The sequence below is a fragment of the Anolis carolinensis genome, chromosome 2 (assembly GCF_035594765.1).
Source record: "Anolis carolinensis isolate JA03-04 chromosome 2, rAnoCar3.1.pri, whole genome shotgun sequence".
NCBI classification, from domain to species: Eukaryota; Metazoa; Chordata; class Lepidosauria; order Squamata; family Dactyloidae; genus Anolis; species Anolis carolinensis.
This window is the reverse complement of record NC_085842.1, coordinates 305,773,013-305,792,713: the sequence shown is the minus strand read 5'-3', so window position 1 is coordinate 305,792,713 and position 19,701 is coordinate 305,773,013. Positions and strand designations below refer to the sequence as shown.

Below are 19,701 nucleotides of genomic sequence, written 5' to 3'. Positions count from 1 at the left end.
GAAGAGGAAGCCGCGCGTGCCGTGGAAGCGAGAGAGGGAAAGGCGGGGAGCCGGTGCGGCGGGACTGGGAGCTGCTGGCCCAGTTGAGGCGAGGAGGAGGCGGCAAGGCGAGGCGGGGATTGTGTGTGGGGGGGAGTGGGCAAGCGAGAGGTGACTCCGCAGAGGGAAAGGGCTTCTCCGGAGGGAGGCGAGAGAGAGGGGGCGGCCAGGGGGCGGGGAAGGGGTCTCCCCAGCTGTTGCGGTCGCAGCAGAGGGAACTGAGGCAGCAAAGGAGAGAGAGAGAGAGAGAGAGAAAGCAAGCCGCCGGCGGCAGATGCGAAGAAGCGCAACGAGAGAGAATCCCAACGGAGGAGAGGAAGGGGGAGAGAAGAGGAAGAGGAAGAGGAAAGAAGAGAAGGAAGAAAAGATGCGTGGAAAAGCGGCCAGGGAAGACGGGCGTCCTCTGCCCTTGCTGGTCAGGAAAATATGTGCCTCTCCCAAGGCTGCAAGGCGAAGGTGAAGGAGAAGTTTGGGAATGGCCTGCGCCCAGCCCTGGGGCCCAGGGAACAGAAAGAGGTGGGAGGACGAGATTTATTGGGGGGTTTCTTTCAGTGGGAAGAAGCGGGGGCAAGAGGCCGGGCGGGGAGAGGGAGAAGAGGAACTGCAACCCTCCGAGTCAGGGAGACTTGAAGTCTCAGGGCCCACTTTATTATTTATTATTAAATTTACTACATTTATATCCCGCTCTTCTCACCCCGAAGGGGACTCAGTAAAAAGGTAAAGGTAAAGGTTTCCCCTGACATTAAGTCCAGTCATGTCTGACTCTGGGGGTTGGTGCTCATCTCCATTAACGATTAAAGACTTAACGAGCTTTGAATTCTTATACTGAAGGTGTGTAAATTACACTGCAAAGAAAAAGCGGTAGATGTGATAATTCTGCAAAATGACAGAGCTGGTCTATGATAGTTAGAATATGTAGTAAAGGTAAAGGTTTCCCCTGATGTTAAGTCCAGTAATGCCTGACTCTAGGGGTTGGTGCTCATCTCCATTTCTAAGCCTAAGAGCCGGCATTGTCCGTAGACACCTCCAAGGTCATGTGGCCGGCATGACTGCATGGAGCGCCGTTACCTTCCCGCCGGAACTGTACCTATTGATCTATTCACATTGGCATGTTTTCGAACTGCTAGGTTGGCAGGAGACTCAGAGTGGCTTACAAATAAAATGAACATACAATATATTATTAGCATAGCACAATATAAGCATTAAATTACTATGTTGTATTACAGTAGAGTCTCACTTATCCAACACAAACGGGCCGGCAGAACGTTGGATAAGCGAATATGTTGGATAATGAGAGATAAAGGAGAAGCCTATTAAACATCAAATTAGGTTATGATTTTACAAATTAAGCAACAAAACATCATGTTATACAACAAATTTGACAGAAAAAGTAGTTCAATATGCAGTAATGCTACGTAGTAATTACTGTATTTATGAATTTAGCACCAAAATATCACGATGTATTGAAAACATTGACTACAAAAATGTGTTGGATAATCAAGAACATTGGATAAGTGAGTGTTGGATAAATGAGACTCTACTGTATATCATTATATGGTAATATTATTAGTAATGTTACATTTAATATATAATATGTAATTAATATTATTATATTGTATTATTCGTAGTATAATATTGTATTCCATTATAATATTATAATCAATATTATATGTATATACAATATATTATATATTTATGAATTATTATAAAGTATATATATATATATATATATATATATATATATATATAAAAGATTAGCATAGCATGTTGCTATGGCACAGGAGACAAGAGGGAACTATCTTCCTGGCTCTGAGGTTGGTATGATGTCTTCCTGGCCCCGTCCTTCTTCACTCTGATCCCAGAGTGGCAGATATTCCTTGATGGTGAAGGGGAGGACTCTAGTAAGTTGTGCGAGAGAGGAAGGGCACCCAGAACCTGGAGGTGGGTGAGCAAAAGAGCCCAAGGAAGGTGTCCTGGGTGCCAAGAAAAGGGAGGGAAGACAAGGGGGAGATGATGTTAATGTGGGATTTGTGTATTGGTAGTGTTTGGATGTCACTTCGTTCTGCATTCCACTGATTCCATCCAACTATTGCTGCGCTGCCATTACTCTGACAGATGAACCCCCGAAGCTGGAACTGGGGGAGGCAGAGGTGGGAGAGGGACAAGCTGAGGAAGCCAGGCTTGGATTAGAAAGAAAGCGGGGAGAGGAGCTGTAGGACTCACTTGGACAACTGAGCGACTGCCTGCTCCTGGGAAAAAAGACCTGTTGAAAGCACTGCTGCTCAGAAAGCACTGCATCCCTTGGTGTGGGATGTGGTGTCTGTTCAAAGAAAAAAAACGAACGTGTTAATTCTTTTGGACAACAGCTCTGCAAATCCTGCTTGGTTTTTCTTTTGGAGAAAAGGGGGAAAAGTCATCAATCACATCTCCCTGGGACCTGTCAGAGAGTTACAATACCTAAAAGTGCTGCCCATGGACAGACATCCTTTTCCTCCTCTTCCCTTCCTCCTTTTTATGCTGCGAGAGACTGAGGCTGATGCTTCTTTGAAAAATACCTGACCAAAGGACCCATGTGAACAGAGGATCCTTGTTCAAAAGCTCAGGCAATTGCACTTCTTTGCAGAGATCTCCCTTTTCCTGGTGGGAAGCAGGAAACAGAAAGAAAAGGGCTAAATGTATCCCCCAAGAGCAGGCATGGGCAAACTTGGGCCCTCCAGGTGTTTTTGGACTTCGGCTCCCATCATTCCTAACAGCATCAGGCCCCTTCCTTTTCCCCCTCAGCCACTTAAGCTGTTAGGAATGGTGGGAGTCGAAGTCCAAAACACCTGGAGGGCCCAAGTTTGCCCATGCCTGCCCTAGAGACCTTCCTGGAAACCTGATTTTGTTAAATACCTGTCACTGTTATCAGGACTGTGTTTTGACTGAGAAAACAAGTAACAGATAGTTTGGTGGGTCTTTGTTGAAATCCTAAGCAGAAAAAAGCAACAGGTATTTCCAGATTTAACTTTCTGTATATTGGTGGAGGATCTAAGTGCTAGAAAATCAGCAACAGCTTCTCTTTTCCCCAGTGCTTAGCAAAGTTATACTATAATAATAATAATAATAATAATAATAATAATAATAATAATAATAATAATAACAACTGCAAAAGGCTACTGGGATCTGCACGCATCATCCGAAAATACATCACAGAGTCCTAGACACTTGGGAAGTGTTTGACTTGTGATTTTGTGATACGAAATCCGGCATATCTATCTTGTTTGCTGTGTCATAATAAAATAATAATAATAATAATAATAATAATAATAATAATAATAATAATAATGTGCTTTATTTATTTTCCTCTCTATCTCCCCGGGGGGACTCAGAGTGGATTACAGAAACATACATGGCAAATATTCATTGCCATTACACAATTAACAACAAAGACAGACAGTACATAAACAGAGGCAAGGCTTCCCACTTTTTTCATCTCCAGCATCTGGAAGCCTATAAAACAGATACGATACTGCAAGGAAACACATAGTAATTCATGGTTCATGAATAAACTGAGTGTATTGCCTCCCATCATTTCTGAGCTATTATTAGAAGATTATTTGGGATAAACATCAGGGGAAAACTTCCAAATTCTACAAACTATTTGACAGTGAAATAGGCTGACTTGAGAGTAGTGGGCTCTCCTTTGCTGGATGTATTTATGTATACCATGGATGACTATGTGTTGGGACTATTATTGCTACTGAAGCAGCTGCAAGATTCCTGCATTGAGGGGGAAGTTGGTCAAGGTGACCTCTGTGTTTCTGTCACCCTCTCCTTCCTGACGTATAGTGTGCACCTGTTTCTGGCTCCTTGGCCTTCTGTGAAACCCAACCTCACCTTCTCTTGACTCCTTCACCCATCTTCCCCTAAGTCCTACAACCTGGCTGCCTAGAGTCAAACCTTGTAGACTGGAGACTTGACATAACCCAAATTGTGCATGCCTCTTTTTGGCCCTGAGGAAGGTTAGGCTGAAAGATAGTGACTCATCCAAGGCCAACGATGAGCTTCATGGTTGGGCAGCCACATCTTAATTCAAACCAGGGAATCGGAGCCAGTTTTCAGTGTCAGTTCAATCTCAGGAACACATTTTAAATCAATTCTTGAATAGGAGTGGCGCAGTTGGCTAGCATTTTCATCTTTGGTTGTTGTTATTGAAGTCTGTCATGCTTTTAATAATATATATATATATGTGTGTGTGTGTGTGTGTGTGTGTGTGTGTGTGTGTGTATGTTTAAATGAGCTTTGTACCATTTAATGAAAGATGACAGTACAAAGCTTTCCTATTATGTTTTGGATTGCACCTTCCAGATTTCCTCCATCGGTATGAGCAGCTGTCCAGAAACATAACTTTACCAAACTCTGATTAAGTAAATAAATGAAACATTTGGTAACAGTATAGGAAAGGTTGCATTTGAGAACTCACAGTCCATGTTCTTTTTTCCCTTACAAGTGAATCCCCAGTAGAGGTTAAAGGGCAGATTTCATGAGGTCAGAAGTCCTTGCTTCCGGGCAGGCTTAATCTTCAACACCTTCAAACAAAAGGAGTTAACTAAAGTCAACAGGGCTTTGCTCCCTCCCTTTGATGTTCCATTTTTTGTGCGCTTTTTACTGCAGTGACACATGCTCTGTACTCTTGTGGACATCACAGGTAACCTACTTGGTGAAGCCCTCTCCTCTCCATGTTTTAAACCAGGAATGAGCAAAGAGTGATCCTTATTCTTCAATATTTGCTATACAGGCTGGAGCCTGCCCGGAAGTCAGGACTTCTGACCTCATGAAATCTGCCCTTTAATATTCTCATTTTGCATTGTATTCCTGATTTTATCTTTTTATACTGTGAATTGTGTTTATGTTGTTGTTTATTTTGTTCAGTTATATTGTTTGGGCTTTTGCCCATGTAAACCACCCCGAATCCCCGTGGGAAGATGGTGGCGGGGTATAAATAAAGTTTTATTATTATTATTATTATTATTATTATTATTATTATTATTTGCTGAGAAAGTACAGTCTAATATCTTTTTGATGGTTGACTAAACTGACAATGAATAGTAGATTCCTTAAGACTAAACGATTAAAATACAACATAAAATGCTTCCTCAAAGTTTAAAGCAAGGCTGGGGAACACGTATCTGTTATATCACAACTCTCATCAGCAGCTACCAGCATAGCCAATGATGAAGGACAATTTGAACAATTTCTACAAGTACAGACTCACTCCACATGCATTGCATTGCTTAGTAGATATATCTAAATGCACAACCAAATGTGTACAAAGCTCCTGCATGTTTTGATAGACAGTAATGTTGTTTAGTAGAATGTAGTTAAATCTGCATTTCGAAGACTGTTTGGAGGTACTGTACATTCAATTTAGATTTAGGAAGTAATAAAATATGAAGGCCACCTCCACACGTTGGACTTATAAGCTGAAGCAAATAAGGAAGCATGAGTGGAAAAAAGAGGGGGAGGAGTGTCATGTAAGGCCAGCATGTTCTAAGTCAGTGGTTCCCAACCTTTGGGCCTCCAGATGTTTTGGACTTCAGCTCCCACAGTTCCTAACAGCTGGTAAGCTGGATGGGATTTCTGGGAGTTCAGGTCCAAAACACCTGGAGGCCCAAAGGTTGGGAACCACTGATCTAAGTAGTTTGAGTTTTGAACTACAACACAGAGATACCAAGGTTTGAGTTCCCACTCAGACACAAACCCGCTGGGCAATTTTAGACAACACAACCTGTCTCAGCCTTACAGAAAACCTTGTTTGAAGAAATCTTACCAAGAAAACCACAGGAGAAGGTTGCCATGGAGTACATATAACACATGCATCATTTCTCAAGAGGTACCAGAAAAGAATGGCCCGTGAGGTCTCTTCCAACTCTATGATTCTATTTGGGTTCTATCTGTAGTAGTTCTGAGTTGTACAGAAGCTCTCCTGGATCTAAAGTCCTGCCCAAATGTTGGAAAAGCAGGGAGAAAACAGAGTTGTTTATTCCCACAATCAACAGATCCAATGGATACCCTTAGTAGTAAGTACTGACTCCTATATCAGTGGGACAATGAATCCATTCCAAGGTTTAGTGCAGCTGTCCAAGGTTCTGAACAATGAAGGGAAATCTGGTAAGCATGTTGTGATGGTTTGAGAACTGGGCTATTGTTGTTGTTGTTATTTACCTGCCTCTCTTCACAGTTCAAAGCAGGGTATAATCCAGTTAAAAACACATCAAAATAAAATACATGCCATAAAACATATATATTAAATACATGGTACAAAAATTAAAATGTGGTAGTAAATATAATATATTAGGGTAATAGAGATAGTAATATATAACTATATTGGAGTTAAGTGCTACCTCCATCATCATCATCTTTGTATCAAGCCATTACTGGACTCTGTTTGATTTATATTCCAGTTTTCAACCCAAAGCAGCTTACAATTGGCCATTCCACTTGCTTTTGTTTCCTTTTCAAAGGCCTCATATCTGCAAGTGTTTTGATAAATAAAGAAGCCAAGCAGATGCCTTGTATCCAGATGGATTACTGGAAATACGCCTCATAGTGAAGTATGCTGTAAATTCCTGTTTTCAGAATGAAAATGCTTTCTTCAGCAGCAGGCCTCTCCAAGTTATATGATGTGATACAAAGCAACGGAATCTTTTGCAATTGGTAATCATAACACTAACACATAAAAGATGTGAATCTGATCTTGTTTTATCTCCTTTTGTAAAGAATGGATAGCCAAATCCATTAAAAGAGCATGAGTTACATCCTAAAAAGTGCTCCAATAGTCAAAGAAATATTAGAAGTTCTGTCGCCCTGGGCAGAAATAATCTGGCACAGATTTTTCTAAAGTAGATTTAAATGGTACGTTTCCTGGTACGAAGACTCTCTCTTCCTTGATGGAGGCAGCCTTAACGTTCACTTGAAACGTCAAGCAGATAAACAATACAGATGCAATCTGGGAGCATTTTTAGACATGAGCTAGAGAGCTGAGCAAGGCAATCCTGCCCAGAATTGTTTAAAGGGAAACTGAATGCTGTACAGCTGCACTGTATATTTTCATTTATAATACTTTAGGAGAATTGTGTCACATGCCTTCATCAAAAGCTATTCAGGGTACAGAAACATTTGTTTGTTTTAGCTTTGCATTGCAGACTGTTCCTTGTGTTTTTTATGACGCCAAACAGCTTCCGCAATTATCTTTGTTTATGTGCACAAATGTGTTGTTGGCATTATTGTGACATGATTAGTTAGGGACTCATCCTGACTCAATGAGTTCAATGAGTTAACAACTCAGTCCTAGATGATAGCATTACCGAGAAGCTCTGAACAGGAGTTCTTCGTGCTGAAACATTTTGGTGGAGGAGATTTATATATTCCCGCTGGTCATTAGAGCTAAATAAAGTTATGAGCTGGAATCCTGCCGCCATCTTTCACTTTTGTGAATTTCCCTATGGAAAGCTGGAAAAAATTTTCCCAATGCAAAATGACCATATTAAATTTAAAAATTTATGGAGTGGAATTATGTATGTAATAGACACGCTTTTGCTTGTATATTCAGTTGGGTATTACACAATACATTCAGTGATGCATAGAGCTCCATGTTCATTTCCATGATGTTGCCATTCAAAAGAAGACCTGCATAAGACAACCAGTGTGTAATGCAGAGATTTACTCTACACAATATAATATGATATAGAATCTTTACATTTCCATACACCTAGGCATCAAAGGATGAGAGAACATGTCTGGTTTCAAGACAATGTTGGGAGATCTGGCTGCTCTTGGAGAGATAGGAGAGATGAACCTTTAATTCAACCAGAGCATTGTTGTTTTTTATTTTCTCTTTTGGACTTCAGCTGCTAGCATACACCTACCAATGTATCCAGTATCTATGCTGAAAGACAGATTCTGCGAGCTGTGGTAAAAAAAATCCAGTGCCTTTAGAGCCAGCTACTATAGTGATTTGGGTGTTGACATAAGATTTTGAGTTAAAATTCCTCCTGGGTCATGTAAGCCCACTAAATGACCTTGGACAAATCACACTCTTTCAGCCTCAGAGGAAGGGAATGGCAAACTCCCTCTGAATGAATCTTGCCAATAAAACTCCACTCACATTAGGGTTGCCATATGTCAGAAACTCCTTGAAGACACCTATTTTGTTACAAGAGGTTCAAGATGAAGGAAGTGAGCTCTTTCACAGATCTCTGCTGTCTATTAGTTACTCAAAGGACCTGAGGTGAGTTTGTGCTTAATCATTCTTGACCTCCTTGACAAGGCTGAGGTCAACTTTTTAGGAAAGGTAAACAATTACTGAAGAATATCAACAAATTATTCCCTCACTAAAGCCAACAGGCACTCACACCTAAATGCAGAAGGTATGACCCAGCATTAAAAGCAGGTCTGCAATGAAAAGACTTTTTAAATTATTGTAGTTCTTTTTAATGTGTCTTGCGATACTTTTTTTAAAAAACAAGACAAATATCATACCACACACAGTTCTTTCACAAATATCATTACTATTTTGAATACTACTTTCATTCAGTCACATATTACACCATAAAACTGCCAAAGCCCATTGTGAAAAAACTGTGACTGAGCAAATGAGATCTTTTTAGGATTTAGAATGCCAAATTCCTACAAAACCATCCTATAGTACATTTAAAGAATTGGTTGGAAATGCTGATGACTGAAACCCATTGTGACATGCAGCATGGGAAGTTACTATTTTGAAGAATGAATATTGTAGCAGATGGAAACCATTCATAGCCAACTGTTCATAAATGGCTTCAGCATATAGGACTTCAACTGCTAGAATTTTTCAACAGTAGCAATGTTTTCAACGTTCTCTGGATAGCTGACAAGAACTGAACTTAAAAAATACCAGCAAAACAAACACCAACACAGCATCATTCTAGCATTATAAAATACTTTAAAATCAGAAAGCAGGTGGTGTTCTAGATTATGATGGTCCCTTGTCATGTTTTCCTTATGTGCTACACCATCAGCAGTGGAATAGGATCCATGGTAGCGCAATGGGTTAAACCTGTGTGCCAGCTGAACTGCTAATCTGAAGGCTGGATTGCTGACTTCAAGGTTGCCAGTTTGAATCCATGAGACATGGTGAGCTCCTGTCTGCCAACTCTAGCTTGTGGGGACATGAGAGAAGCTTCCCAGCAGGATGGTAATACATCCGGGCGTCCCCTGGGCAACGTCTGTAGATGGCCAATTCTCTCACACCAGAAGCGACTTGCAGTATGTTCTCAAGTCGCTTCTGACACATTAAAAAAAGCAGTGGAATCTACAGCTTTCAAGCCAGTCGGGTGATAAGCCTGTTCTTGGTCTTTGTAAAAATGTTAAAGGGCTATACGCACAAGGTGCTTGAGAAGCAAAGTGCATCATCTTTAGAATCTGGACTAAAACACAGAGTAGATTTAGTGCCCAGCCATGGAATCATGGAGTTGGAAGAGATCTCAAGGGCCATTCAGTCCAACCCTTGTGACTCCTGGTGGCCTTTTTAAAAAAAACTTCAGAAAAGGAGATTCCACCACACTCCAGAACAGCATATTCCATCGACAGCTCCTACTATCAGGAAGTTCTTCCTAACATTTAAGTAAAATATTTTCTCCTGTGGCTGGAATTAGTAGCTCCATGTCCTAGTCCCTGGAGCAACAGAATACAAGCTTACTCCACCTTCAAGATGATACCTTTTCAAATACTGAAACATTGTGATCATTTCCCCTCCTAACCTCCTCTTCTCCAGGCTAAGCATCCCCAGATCCCTAAGCCATTCCTCTTGAATTGTGATGCTTAGACCTGGACACAGCGTTATTTCAGGTGAGGTTCGACAAGGCAGAATAGACTGGGACTATTACTTCCCTCAATCAAGACAGCATACAACTGATGTAGTGGGCTGTGGCGCAGCTGGTTAGTAGCCTGCTGCAATAAGTCACCACTGACCAAGAGGTCGTGAGTTCAAAGCCTGTGTCAGATTGAGTGCCTGACTGTTAAATAGCCCCAGCTCATTGTTTACCTAAGCAACCCGAAAGACAGTTGCATCTGTCAAATAGGAAAATTTAGGGGCCACTTATGCGGGGAGGCTAATTTAACTAATTTACAACATAATAAAAACATCCAGCAGGGTGTGTGCCGGATGAGGAAGTACTCCATCAAAAGGACTCGTTGTCACAGTGGATGATGAAGCAGCAGCTCCTCCTGTGGCTGGAATCGAGCATACCCTCACAAAGCCAGAAGCGGGAAAGTTAAATAGCCTCTGTGTCTGTGTGTTGTTTGTCTAATGGCATTGAATGTTTGCCATATATATATATATATATATATATATATAGAGAGAGAGAGAGAGAGAGAGAGAGAGAGAGAGAGAGAGAGAGAGAGAGAGAGAGAGATCCGCCCTGAGTCCCCTTCAGGGTGAGAAGGGCAGAATATAAATACTGTAAATCAAATAAATAAATTAAATCATATTAGCAAAGCAACATGAAATCACCAACTGCCACTGACTATTACCAAGCTGCCCAAGCGTTTGGGCTCCACCAGGCAGTAAAATGTCTTGGTGGTCTAGCATCAGCCTTTGTAAATGCAATCTTGATCACAGTTTAGTTTTAATCCCATCAAACTGAACAGTAGCCTCAAGGCATGCAGGACTGTGTCTGCATAAACAGACCAGACAGCTCAAACCATAACCTACTTTCTCAAAATTCTCACTTGACTTGGTTACTAGCTGCATTTGATACAGTGAATTGTTGAGGTTAAAGACACTTAAAATTAGTGGTTTGGATGGACTGGGTACTTGGAAAAACAGTGGGATTAACTTTCACAAAGGTTAAACGTTCTGTTCCAAGAGCCAGTGGAGACTTCAAAGTTTACTGAACTTAAGTCAGTTAACATTATGTGATGGGAGAGATATCTTTCTCAGATAAAATGGGAACAATGTCTTTGAAGATCCATCCTTACTCCCATCCCCAGTTATCTGGTAAGGTAAATACAGAATGTTTCCTTTCAAAAGGATTTTCCCAAATTAATGCTTCCATCATCTTCAAACTTACTTTTAAAGCATAATAATGGTAGTCTTATTAGTGTATCTAAAGACATCTCCTTTATCAGAAAAGAAACTGGTGACTTGTTTAGCAAAAACATTAACCGTAAGATGTAGAACAACCTGTGCTAAGAGTGATCAATGAAGCTATGTCCTAGGTCTAGGATCCTCTGCCATTCTTCATCTGTCAAAGTTGCAGAGATTAGGGATGGTGGGGAGGCTGCTGAGGAATTTTCATTGCTAGCCCATGTGTCTCCTCCTGTATTGCCACTTTAAGCTTAAATCTAAAAATCAAGTCACCAGACGACTTAGGGTGACTTAGGCAAAGAATACTCAGGAGTGGTTTTGGAAGTTCATCCCTCTAAAACAGTGGTTCTCAACCTGTGAGTCCCCAGATGTTTTGGCCTCCAACTCCCAGAAATCCCAACAGCTGGTAAACCAAAACACCTGGGGACCCATAGATTGAGAACCTCTGCTCCAAAATGTATCATATAGCACCTGATATTCATTGGCAGTTTCCCATCCAAGTTATTAATCAGAGCTGACCCTATTTAGCTTCCAAATAAGGAACGCAATTGCCTAGATCTAGTCTTCTTTTCTGGATGTCTTCAATATGAATTGGAACCGCAACCCGCTGGGGATGCTTTAACTAAAGATCTAAGCAGGGGATTGGAGTTGATAGCCCATAAGGCCCCTTCCAACTCTATGATATTATGATCCTATTCCATGATTCAACAACCACTATGAGTCTCTTAGGGTATATGCTGCAGGGCTTGGAAATTGGCCATGGAGTGCTATAGTGAAGGGAATTTTGGGAGCTGTAGTCCAAAAATAATACTCCAAAATGTGAGAGTGAATTATGATCCCCTTTTACACAGTCAATACATATTCTACTCCTGCCAACCTAGCAGTTTGAAAACATGCCAATGTGAGTAGATCAATAGGTACTGCTCTGGCGGGAAGGTAACGGCATTCCATGCAGTCATGCTAGCCACATGAACTTGGAGGTGTCTACGGACAATGCCGGCTCTTCGGCTTAGAAATGGAGATGAGCACCAACCCCCAGAGTCAGACATGACTGGACTTAACGTCAGGGGAAACCTTTACCTTTACTACATATTCTAACTATCATAGACCAGCTCTTGTCATTTTGCAGAATTATCACATCTACCACTTTTTCTTTGGAGTGTAATTATACACTTTCAGTATAAGAATTCAAAGCTCGTTAAGTCTTTAATCGTTAAGAATTGCCTTCAATCTTCTCCCCTCTCAGCAGGTGCATTGGAGACTGTCAGCAGGTGCAGCAGTTCCTGGCATGGAGATGAAGTGAAGCTCTGGCTCTTGGGCTTTCAGCTATGTAAACTCTGCCAAGAAAACCAAAGAGAACAAGCTGGCAATTTTTAAAAATGATCCTTTTAATGAGTCTTCTCTCCTCTGTGCATGTAATTGGCAACCGTCACAAAAGTCTGGGCATCTTTAGTACCAAAGTGACATTTTCTTTTCTCCTTCTGTTTTCCCAGGCTGGTACAACTTGGACAGTGTGATTTCTGCTCACATGTTTCTGGGAAGAGAGCACCCAAGGCTACTGGACACAACTGAATAGCTATTTTGTCCCTTTAAAATCTTGGCAGGTGTGAGCCCCCTGTCATCCTTAATCACGAGTGTTGCCAAAAACGCCGAGGCCACACAAATCCCAGGCTGCCCCCCCCTTACCTCTCTCTATGTGTCATTGTAAACCAAATGACATATAAATCACTTCAGTAAACCTTTTCAGTGAAAATCCAAGAATAAATGGAAATACCAAGTGTCTGAAATCTGTTGGCCTGAACTGCTTGTTATCCAGTTTACTGGGCCAGAATGGTCATTACTGTACTCTTCCAATTTTGCATATGGAAGAAGGGCATATCTGTGTACTTATCCTGTCCTTCCAAGCTGTTGTTGTTATGTGCCTTTCAGCTGACTCTTGACTCAGCAACTCTGTCAAAGGAACTTTGGGGGGTGGGAAGGATTTATTCAGAGGAGATTAAAAATCAATTCTGCCTATGCTGTTGATAGAACTCTATGGCCAACTTCTGCAGAGGCAAGTGTGAATATTGCAATTAATCACCTTGATTGGCATTGAATCTGCAATTAATTAGCATTAAAGCTGCAAGGCTTTTTCAATGCTCACTTGCCTCAAACAGACAAAAGTTCTTTCTCCCACCCTGGAGTTCCCACAGATATATAAACCTCCCTGGCCTAGTTTCCAATATACCTCACAACCTCTGAGGATGCCTGCCATAGATGTGGGTGAAATGTCAGGAGAGAATGCTTCTGGAACATGGTAATGCAGCCCAGAAAACTCACAGCAACCCCCCCCCCCAAAAAAAAAAACCATGGCGTTCAGAGGCATCTGGTGCTCCTAATCCCTGCAAAAGTGGAAGGCCTTCTGTACTCCTTTCTTTTATGCCATTTTCCCATTACATGATGGCATGCCTGCAAACATCTCAGCAATTTTCTTCTTAGGCTTTGCCTCTTTAATTTGATCCATGAGCCATTGTGTTTGTCAATTGGGGCCTTTCTGTATGGAAACACCCAATTTGTCAAGTACAATATTTCCTTCTTCATGGTCTATGCAATTTCTTCAGACCTGCTTGTTCTTGAGACAACTAGCCACTTTCATGTGAGTTGTCCATAAAATATGGTTTATCAGATTATAAATAGCTTCTGCACTGACAATGAATGTATTCCAGGAAACCTTGCAAATGCTGCTCTTGAAGGGAGAGTAAGCAATGCAAGGCAGCCCAGGCCAACTGCGTTGTGAGCCAAGGCATGCATCATTAGATTTTATTTGAGGGCTTCCTCTGCCATTTCATTTTTTAAAAATAAAAAAACCCTCCAACAGTAACTTTTGTAGGCTTCCAGTTCCCAGAACCTCCAAACATAGTCTGGTGAACAGTTCAGTGTGGTCCAGATAAACATAAAGAATGGCCAGTGCCTACTGGAATATATTATATTGTATTGTGTTGTGTTACTTCATGCTTCTTCCAACATAGGACCAAATACAGCTAATAATGGTTATAATAAAAAGTTTAAAACTTTTAAATAAATTACCTCATTTAAACCAGCACAAGTTCAAAAGTTTTATAAGCAAAGAAAACATAGTGATAATAGTAAAAGTACAACCACCCAACTAATAGCCAAATGCCTGTCTATATGGAAAGGTCTTTGTCTGCCATCAGAAGTTGAGCAAAGAAGAGGCTGATTCAGCTTCTTGTGGGAGAGAGTTCCGTGGTGTGGAAGCAGACACCAAGGGTATTTCTACACTGGCCACTTAGATTGGTGTGGAAATGGATCAGTCTCATGGCAGCTAAACACTGCAAAGGGCTACTCAGGGTTAACATTAATGTGGCCTTGTCCCAGGTTAACCGAGGTCAGAGGAAAGGTCGAACCCTACCCCAGGATTTGAGTTTTCCCCCGACTTAAGAGCTGTCAAAACAGTTGGAAGCAGCTGCAACTGTCTTGACTACCATTCCACATTCCCCAGGCTCTAGCAATCCAGGAACACAGAATGGCACTTCCTTATGTCCTCCCCCCTACACACACCCCTGTGTTGTGGTGGGTCCCCATTCACAACAGGAGACCTATCTTCTTCTAGTGCACTGGAGAAGGGAATGGGCAGGGGGAGAAGAGGGCTTTTCTTGTCTCTCCTCCTTTCTCTGTCAAAGAGCCAACACTCTGCCTGATGTCAGGTAGAGAAGCAAATAGCAAGCAGCTGCTATGTCATGGCCTAGGACCAGTGTATGGTGGGGAGGGAAATCTGTAGAGTGGTTGCCCAATAGCATTAAACTGTGTTCAATGCAGCTGGTGGTAGGAACCCCTTTCACCTACAAAGTGGCTGACAGAGTCCCAGTGAAGACTCCATGCTGACCAATCTGGCACCCTAGACTCTGGATCAGGCCCACATTAGATGTTCAAGAAAATCCATTCAGGTGACTTCACCAGACATACCTATGACCATGGTGAGACCTAGAGAAAGTGACATTCACTCTGTCTCTAAATGCCATAGCTATCAGGAAGCAAAGTTGTAATTGATTATGTCATACAACTTAGAATTTAAAAAAAACCAACTCCTAGGACCTCATCACACTAGAGCAAATATTCACTTTAAATTCCATGGCTGCTTCCTGTAGGTTTATAGAGTTTGTGGTTTAGGGATAGGCTTTTGAACTGCTCAGCCAGAGAGATCCTGGGACTCACCAAACTACAAACCCCAGAATTCTGCAGGAGGCAGCCACAGAACTTAGTGAATTATGGCTTTAGCGTGATGTGGTCCTAGAAACCTCCTAGCCAATGGTGGGGGAGTGCTGGGAGTTAGGTCATTCAAAAGGTCATGTTCCCAAGCTCTGCCAGTAAGACAGATGTGTGAATTGGAATTACAACTCCTAGAATCCTCCAGCCTCTAGCCAGGCTCAAGGGAAGACTCTTGGAGTTGTTTTCCCATAAAGTGCTACTTTTCTAAAATCTTGTAATTTTGCAAAGCAATATGCTGTTCAAAAATATCCCAACATGGTATAAAAATACATGCATACCAAAATTATCCATATATATACATACATATATACATACACACATACATAGAGAGGAAGGGAGGGAAGTACACATCTCCCAACTCATGTGACTCATCTTGTTCCTCTACTCCTGAAACACAGCCATGTCATAGCCAGTGGAGAGCAAGAGATGGTTGGAAATGTGACTAGTTAGGCTTGGTTATTTGACTAATCAGACGCACAATTGTGGAGTCATCTTCAAACACTTCAAGAAATCCCAGAAGATGACTGCATCACTGTGCATTTCATGATAGTCACATAGGCAGAGGACCTTAAGCAGTCTCCATGCTATACTTATTACTAAGTGGCCATGTAGAAAGCATGAAAAAAGGATTTGGACATTATGTGCAGGAGACAGAATTGTGATTTTTGCAATGACCAAAAAAACACCAGGTACATAAGTTGGATATATTCCTATATATATATGGCTAACAGGATAGCAGTCAATATAATTAGATACTCATAAGTATATTTAGGGGAAAGTTATTTGAAACACACATTTATACATGTATAAATGCACATCTTTGACACACTTTGGGGTTTTTTTCAATTGCTGTTTGATAGAGAAGCAGGATGGAATGATTTATTAATGGACACCAATGAAATTGCAAGCACTTCTACATTGGCATTATAATACAGAATGGAACTGGCTTGGCAGAAACTGGTTTTGTTGTGCAGGTGATCAGACTGCCATGCCAGGAACTGGTTTAAGGCCAAGGTGATGATTACATTGCACACAGGACCTCAAATTGCTCTGCAGATGTTTTGCCCTGTGTCTTGCAGAGATGCACATGAGTGCACCAAAGGCATAATGGTGAAAAAAAGGAAAGTTCTCCTCCCAGGGGATCACTTAGCCCTCTGTTTCCCAACCATGTCCTCACTGTGTTTTTTGGCAGCCTCCATTCTTGATTCTATACTGCACTCCAGCAGGGAAGGATATTTAAATGCACTCTATCTTTTGTGGAGCTGATTTTGATATATCTGGGATATATTGCAATCTGCTCTAGCACATTTTATGGCTTGTTTTGGACATTAGTGTTATTTTTAATGCACATTGTAACGTGCATTTGCAGCCACCAAAGTTTGGAGAGTTCTCACTGCATTAAATTGTTGTGTAGATGTGGTCTGAGACAGACTAGAAATGGGACTCTTCTCTCAAGCTTTACTGGAAAATCACTAGCAAGTAATATTCTAGCAAACACCAAGCCTTGCTGTTAACACTTCCAGCCCTTGGGCTGTTCTTATTTTTGATTTCTTGGAAATCAGATTAAATGTATATGCATTTTACCATATCTGGATCCTACTGTTTTCCCAAGAAGCCAATAGAGCCATGAATGGTGGCAATTCATTCAATCCAGAACTGAGAAAGGGGACTTTTTGGGACCACAGGACCTGCTGGCTAGAGGATTCTCAGTCCAAACAAGTAACTTTTCCCAATTCTGACTGATATATAGAGACTGGTCAGGCTGAAAGACGGCAGGGACTTGCACAAAACCACCCACTGAGCTCAAGGCTGAGTGAATGACTGAATCATAGGACAAACTCCAAGAATTTATGACTGGTTTTTGGATCATAGTACTAATAGGTTTTCCTGGGAAATAAATGATATTGGTGTCCCCTTGCCGTAACTGTCACAGCAAAGGGCCAACTGTACAAAACTCTTGGGTATTTTTATATTATTATTACTATTTCTGCTCTCTTTGCACATATTCGTTAATGAATATTTCTATAGCAACTGACAGCTGTTGTCTTCTAAATAAAAAGTGAAATCAAAGTATCTGTTAAGCATTACTTTCTGGATTTAATTTACTTACTGCTACAAAAACAGAGTTTTGTAAGGGGAAAAAACAGCAACAATCCAAGCAGTGAAAAGAAGCAGGTGACACAAACTGGAAGATTGTACCTAAGAGGCTTCTGACAGGTAACATATGCAAGCAAGCCAAAGGTATCACTAACGAGGAAAAGTCTGTCTCATTGTGGTTCATATTGTTTTTAAGCCCGCCTCCTAATCTCTCTATACATCATATGTTCTAAAGTTTTTCAGTACTTTACACAACCATTACATCAAGCAATAGCTCCATCCAATGGAATTCTGATATTTTGAAACTTGATGAAAGACTTGCTAGAATGTGATAGGAAAGTATCACATTACACTCCACAAGCCAAGAGCAGCTTGTCCATGAAGAATTTCCAGGAGAGAAGAAGCCATAGCCAATAGGCATAAATATGCTACTGATCCCCGAAATGCTGGAAATAACCCCCTCCTCCTCCCTCCCATCAAGAAGAACTGCTGTAGCACCCTTATTGTGGAGCTACATTGTGGAATGGATGCTGTTTCCCACCAACTATAACTGTCATGGCTCAATGCTATGAAACCCCAGGACCCCAAAACAAACCTTAATAATGGCACCCTCAAGAGCACTGAGACACAGTACCTTTGTGGCCTTTCCTCCAAAAACCCAGTCTCAGGCAACCTCCAGTCTGTAGCCACCAAGTTACACCAAGCACACCAGAGTGAATACCATTGTTTATCCAAGTAGAAACCTTAAGCCATTCACAAAGCCCCACATACTTAACAATAGATCTGGACCAAAAGATCACAGAAGTTATTCAACATCCAGACAATCCTTATCCATAGGAACCCATTCAGGTCATGCCAACACTCTGGCTGTTCAGACAGCCAAGACCCGTTGTCGTACCTCAGGCAAACTGGAACCAAACTATTAGCACTCATTACCTCAATCCTAATCCACATCCCTCCCTTTGCACACCCATGAGGGGCAGAACAAGAAACAGCCACCAAACTTCAAATTGAGCAAATGAAAGTATTACAGTTCTCTCCAGATCTGGAAACCAATCAACTGTAGCTCAAGACAGCGCACCAGAGTCAACCAGCACATGGATCCAGCTGGTTCCAAGATATGCACCCAGGACAGCAAAAGTCCTTGTTTCAAACTGTTATCAAAGTCCTATAAATATTTCTGTATGTTTGCATTGGGGTATGTCAGTCTTTGGTGTGCAGACTCCACTGACATCCACTTTGGCCGAGTGAATAAAAGCCTCTGATTCTTTTCCCTTCGACCCATCCATGTCTTATTTAATCTTTGGAGCTAGGCATGCCAGGCCTTGAACCCACGGTTCCTGTGGTAGCTGAAATCACTCAACAGTTTGATGACATACTAGCACTCTGGCAGAGAAGGATCTTGTAAAACTATAACTCACATTACTCATTTGTAATTATTTCTTCTGAATAAAAATTTCAAGTATTCCCAAAGAATAATTGCAAAAACCAGATGGTTTACAAAATATAAACCATTCTGCCCACAACTTTAGAAGCCCCAAAATCTCCCTGGATGTAGTCAGGGTAAGTCAAATTTGTAAGAGAAATCCAGTTTTAATCAGTGCGGTTTGCCGCAAAGCTGTTGCCTTATTCAGAACTTCACTAGTAAGAATAGTCTGTTTCTTATGAAAAAGCCTTGAATTATTTGACATCTCCAGCCACAGGGATTCAGTCTCATGAGGTCTATAACTGACGGGCAGTATTGATCTAAGTTGGAAAAATCTAAAGAACCTTTTCTTAAAATCATTTTCCCTCTACAAGTGAGTACATTGTAGTTCTTGGTGCTGATGTGTTTTCCTGGTTTTCATACTGAATTGTATTGATTGTGTAATTGATACTTTTGTGTGGAATTTTAAAGAACATTTAACCCAACCTATTTGAAGCTTGTGTTCAGAAATTCAATTTTGATTGTTGTACCATGTCTTCAAATCATGTATGATTTATAGCGACCCGAATGCAAACCTTGTGCATCGTGTAGACTGCTATTAATGGATTCAAGATGAATCCCGTTTTTTTAAATTCATGTATACCAGCCCAATTTGACTTGTCCAAGACCATCCAGCCGGGTGGGAATTCAAACCCTGATCTCCAGTGTCAAATCTAACATTTAAAACTCTACCCCATGTGGTTCCTGGTCTTAATTTTAGGCTTAA

The 19,701-nt window shown here is 41.3% G+C and overlaps 1 long non-coding RNA gene across 1 annotated transcript; it reads left to right on the top strand.

The window, feature by feature from the left end:
• The first annotated feature begins 369 nt into the window (after positions 1–369).
• Positions 370–18,782, top strand: LOC134296784 (uncharacterized). Its single transcript, XR_010003639.1, has 2 exons — positions 370–495; positions 12,393–18,782. It is a non-coding gene; the product is annotated as an uncharacterized LOC134296784 (long non-coding RNA).
• The last annotated feature ends 919 nt before the right edge of the window (positions 18,783–19,701 follow it).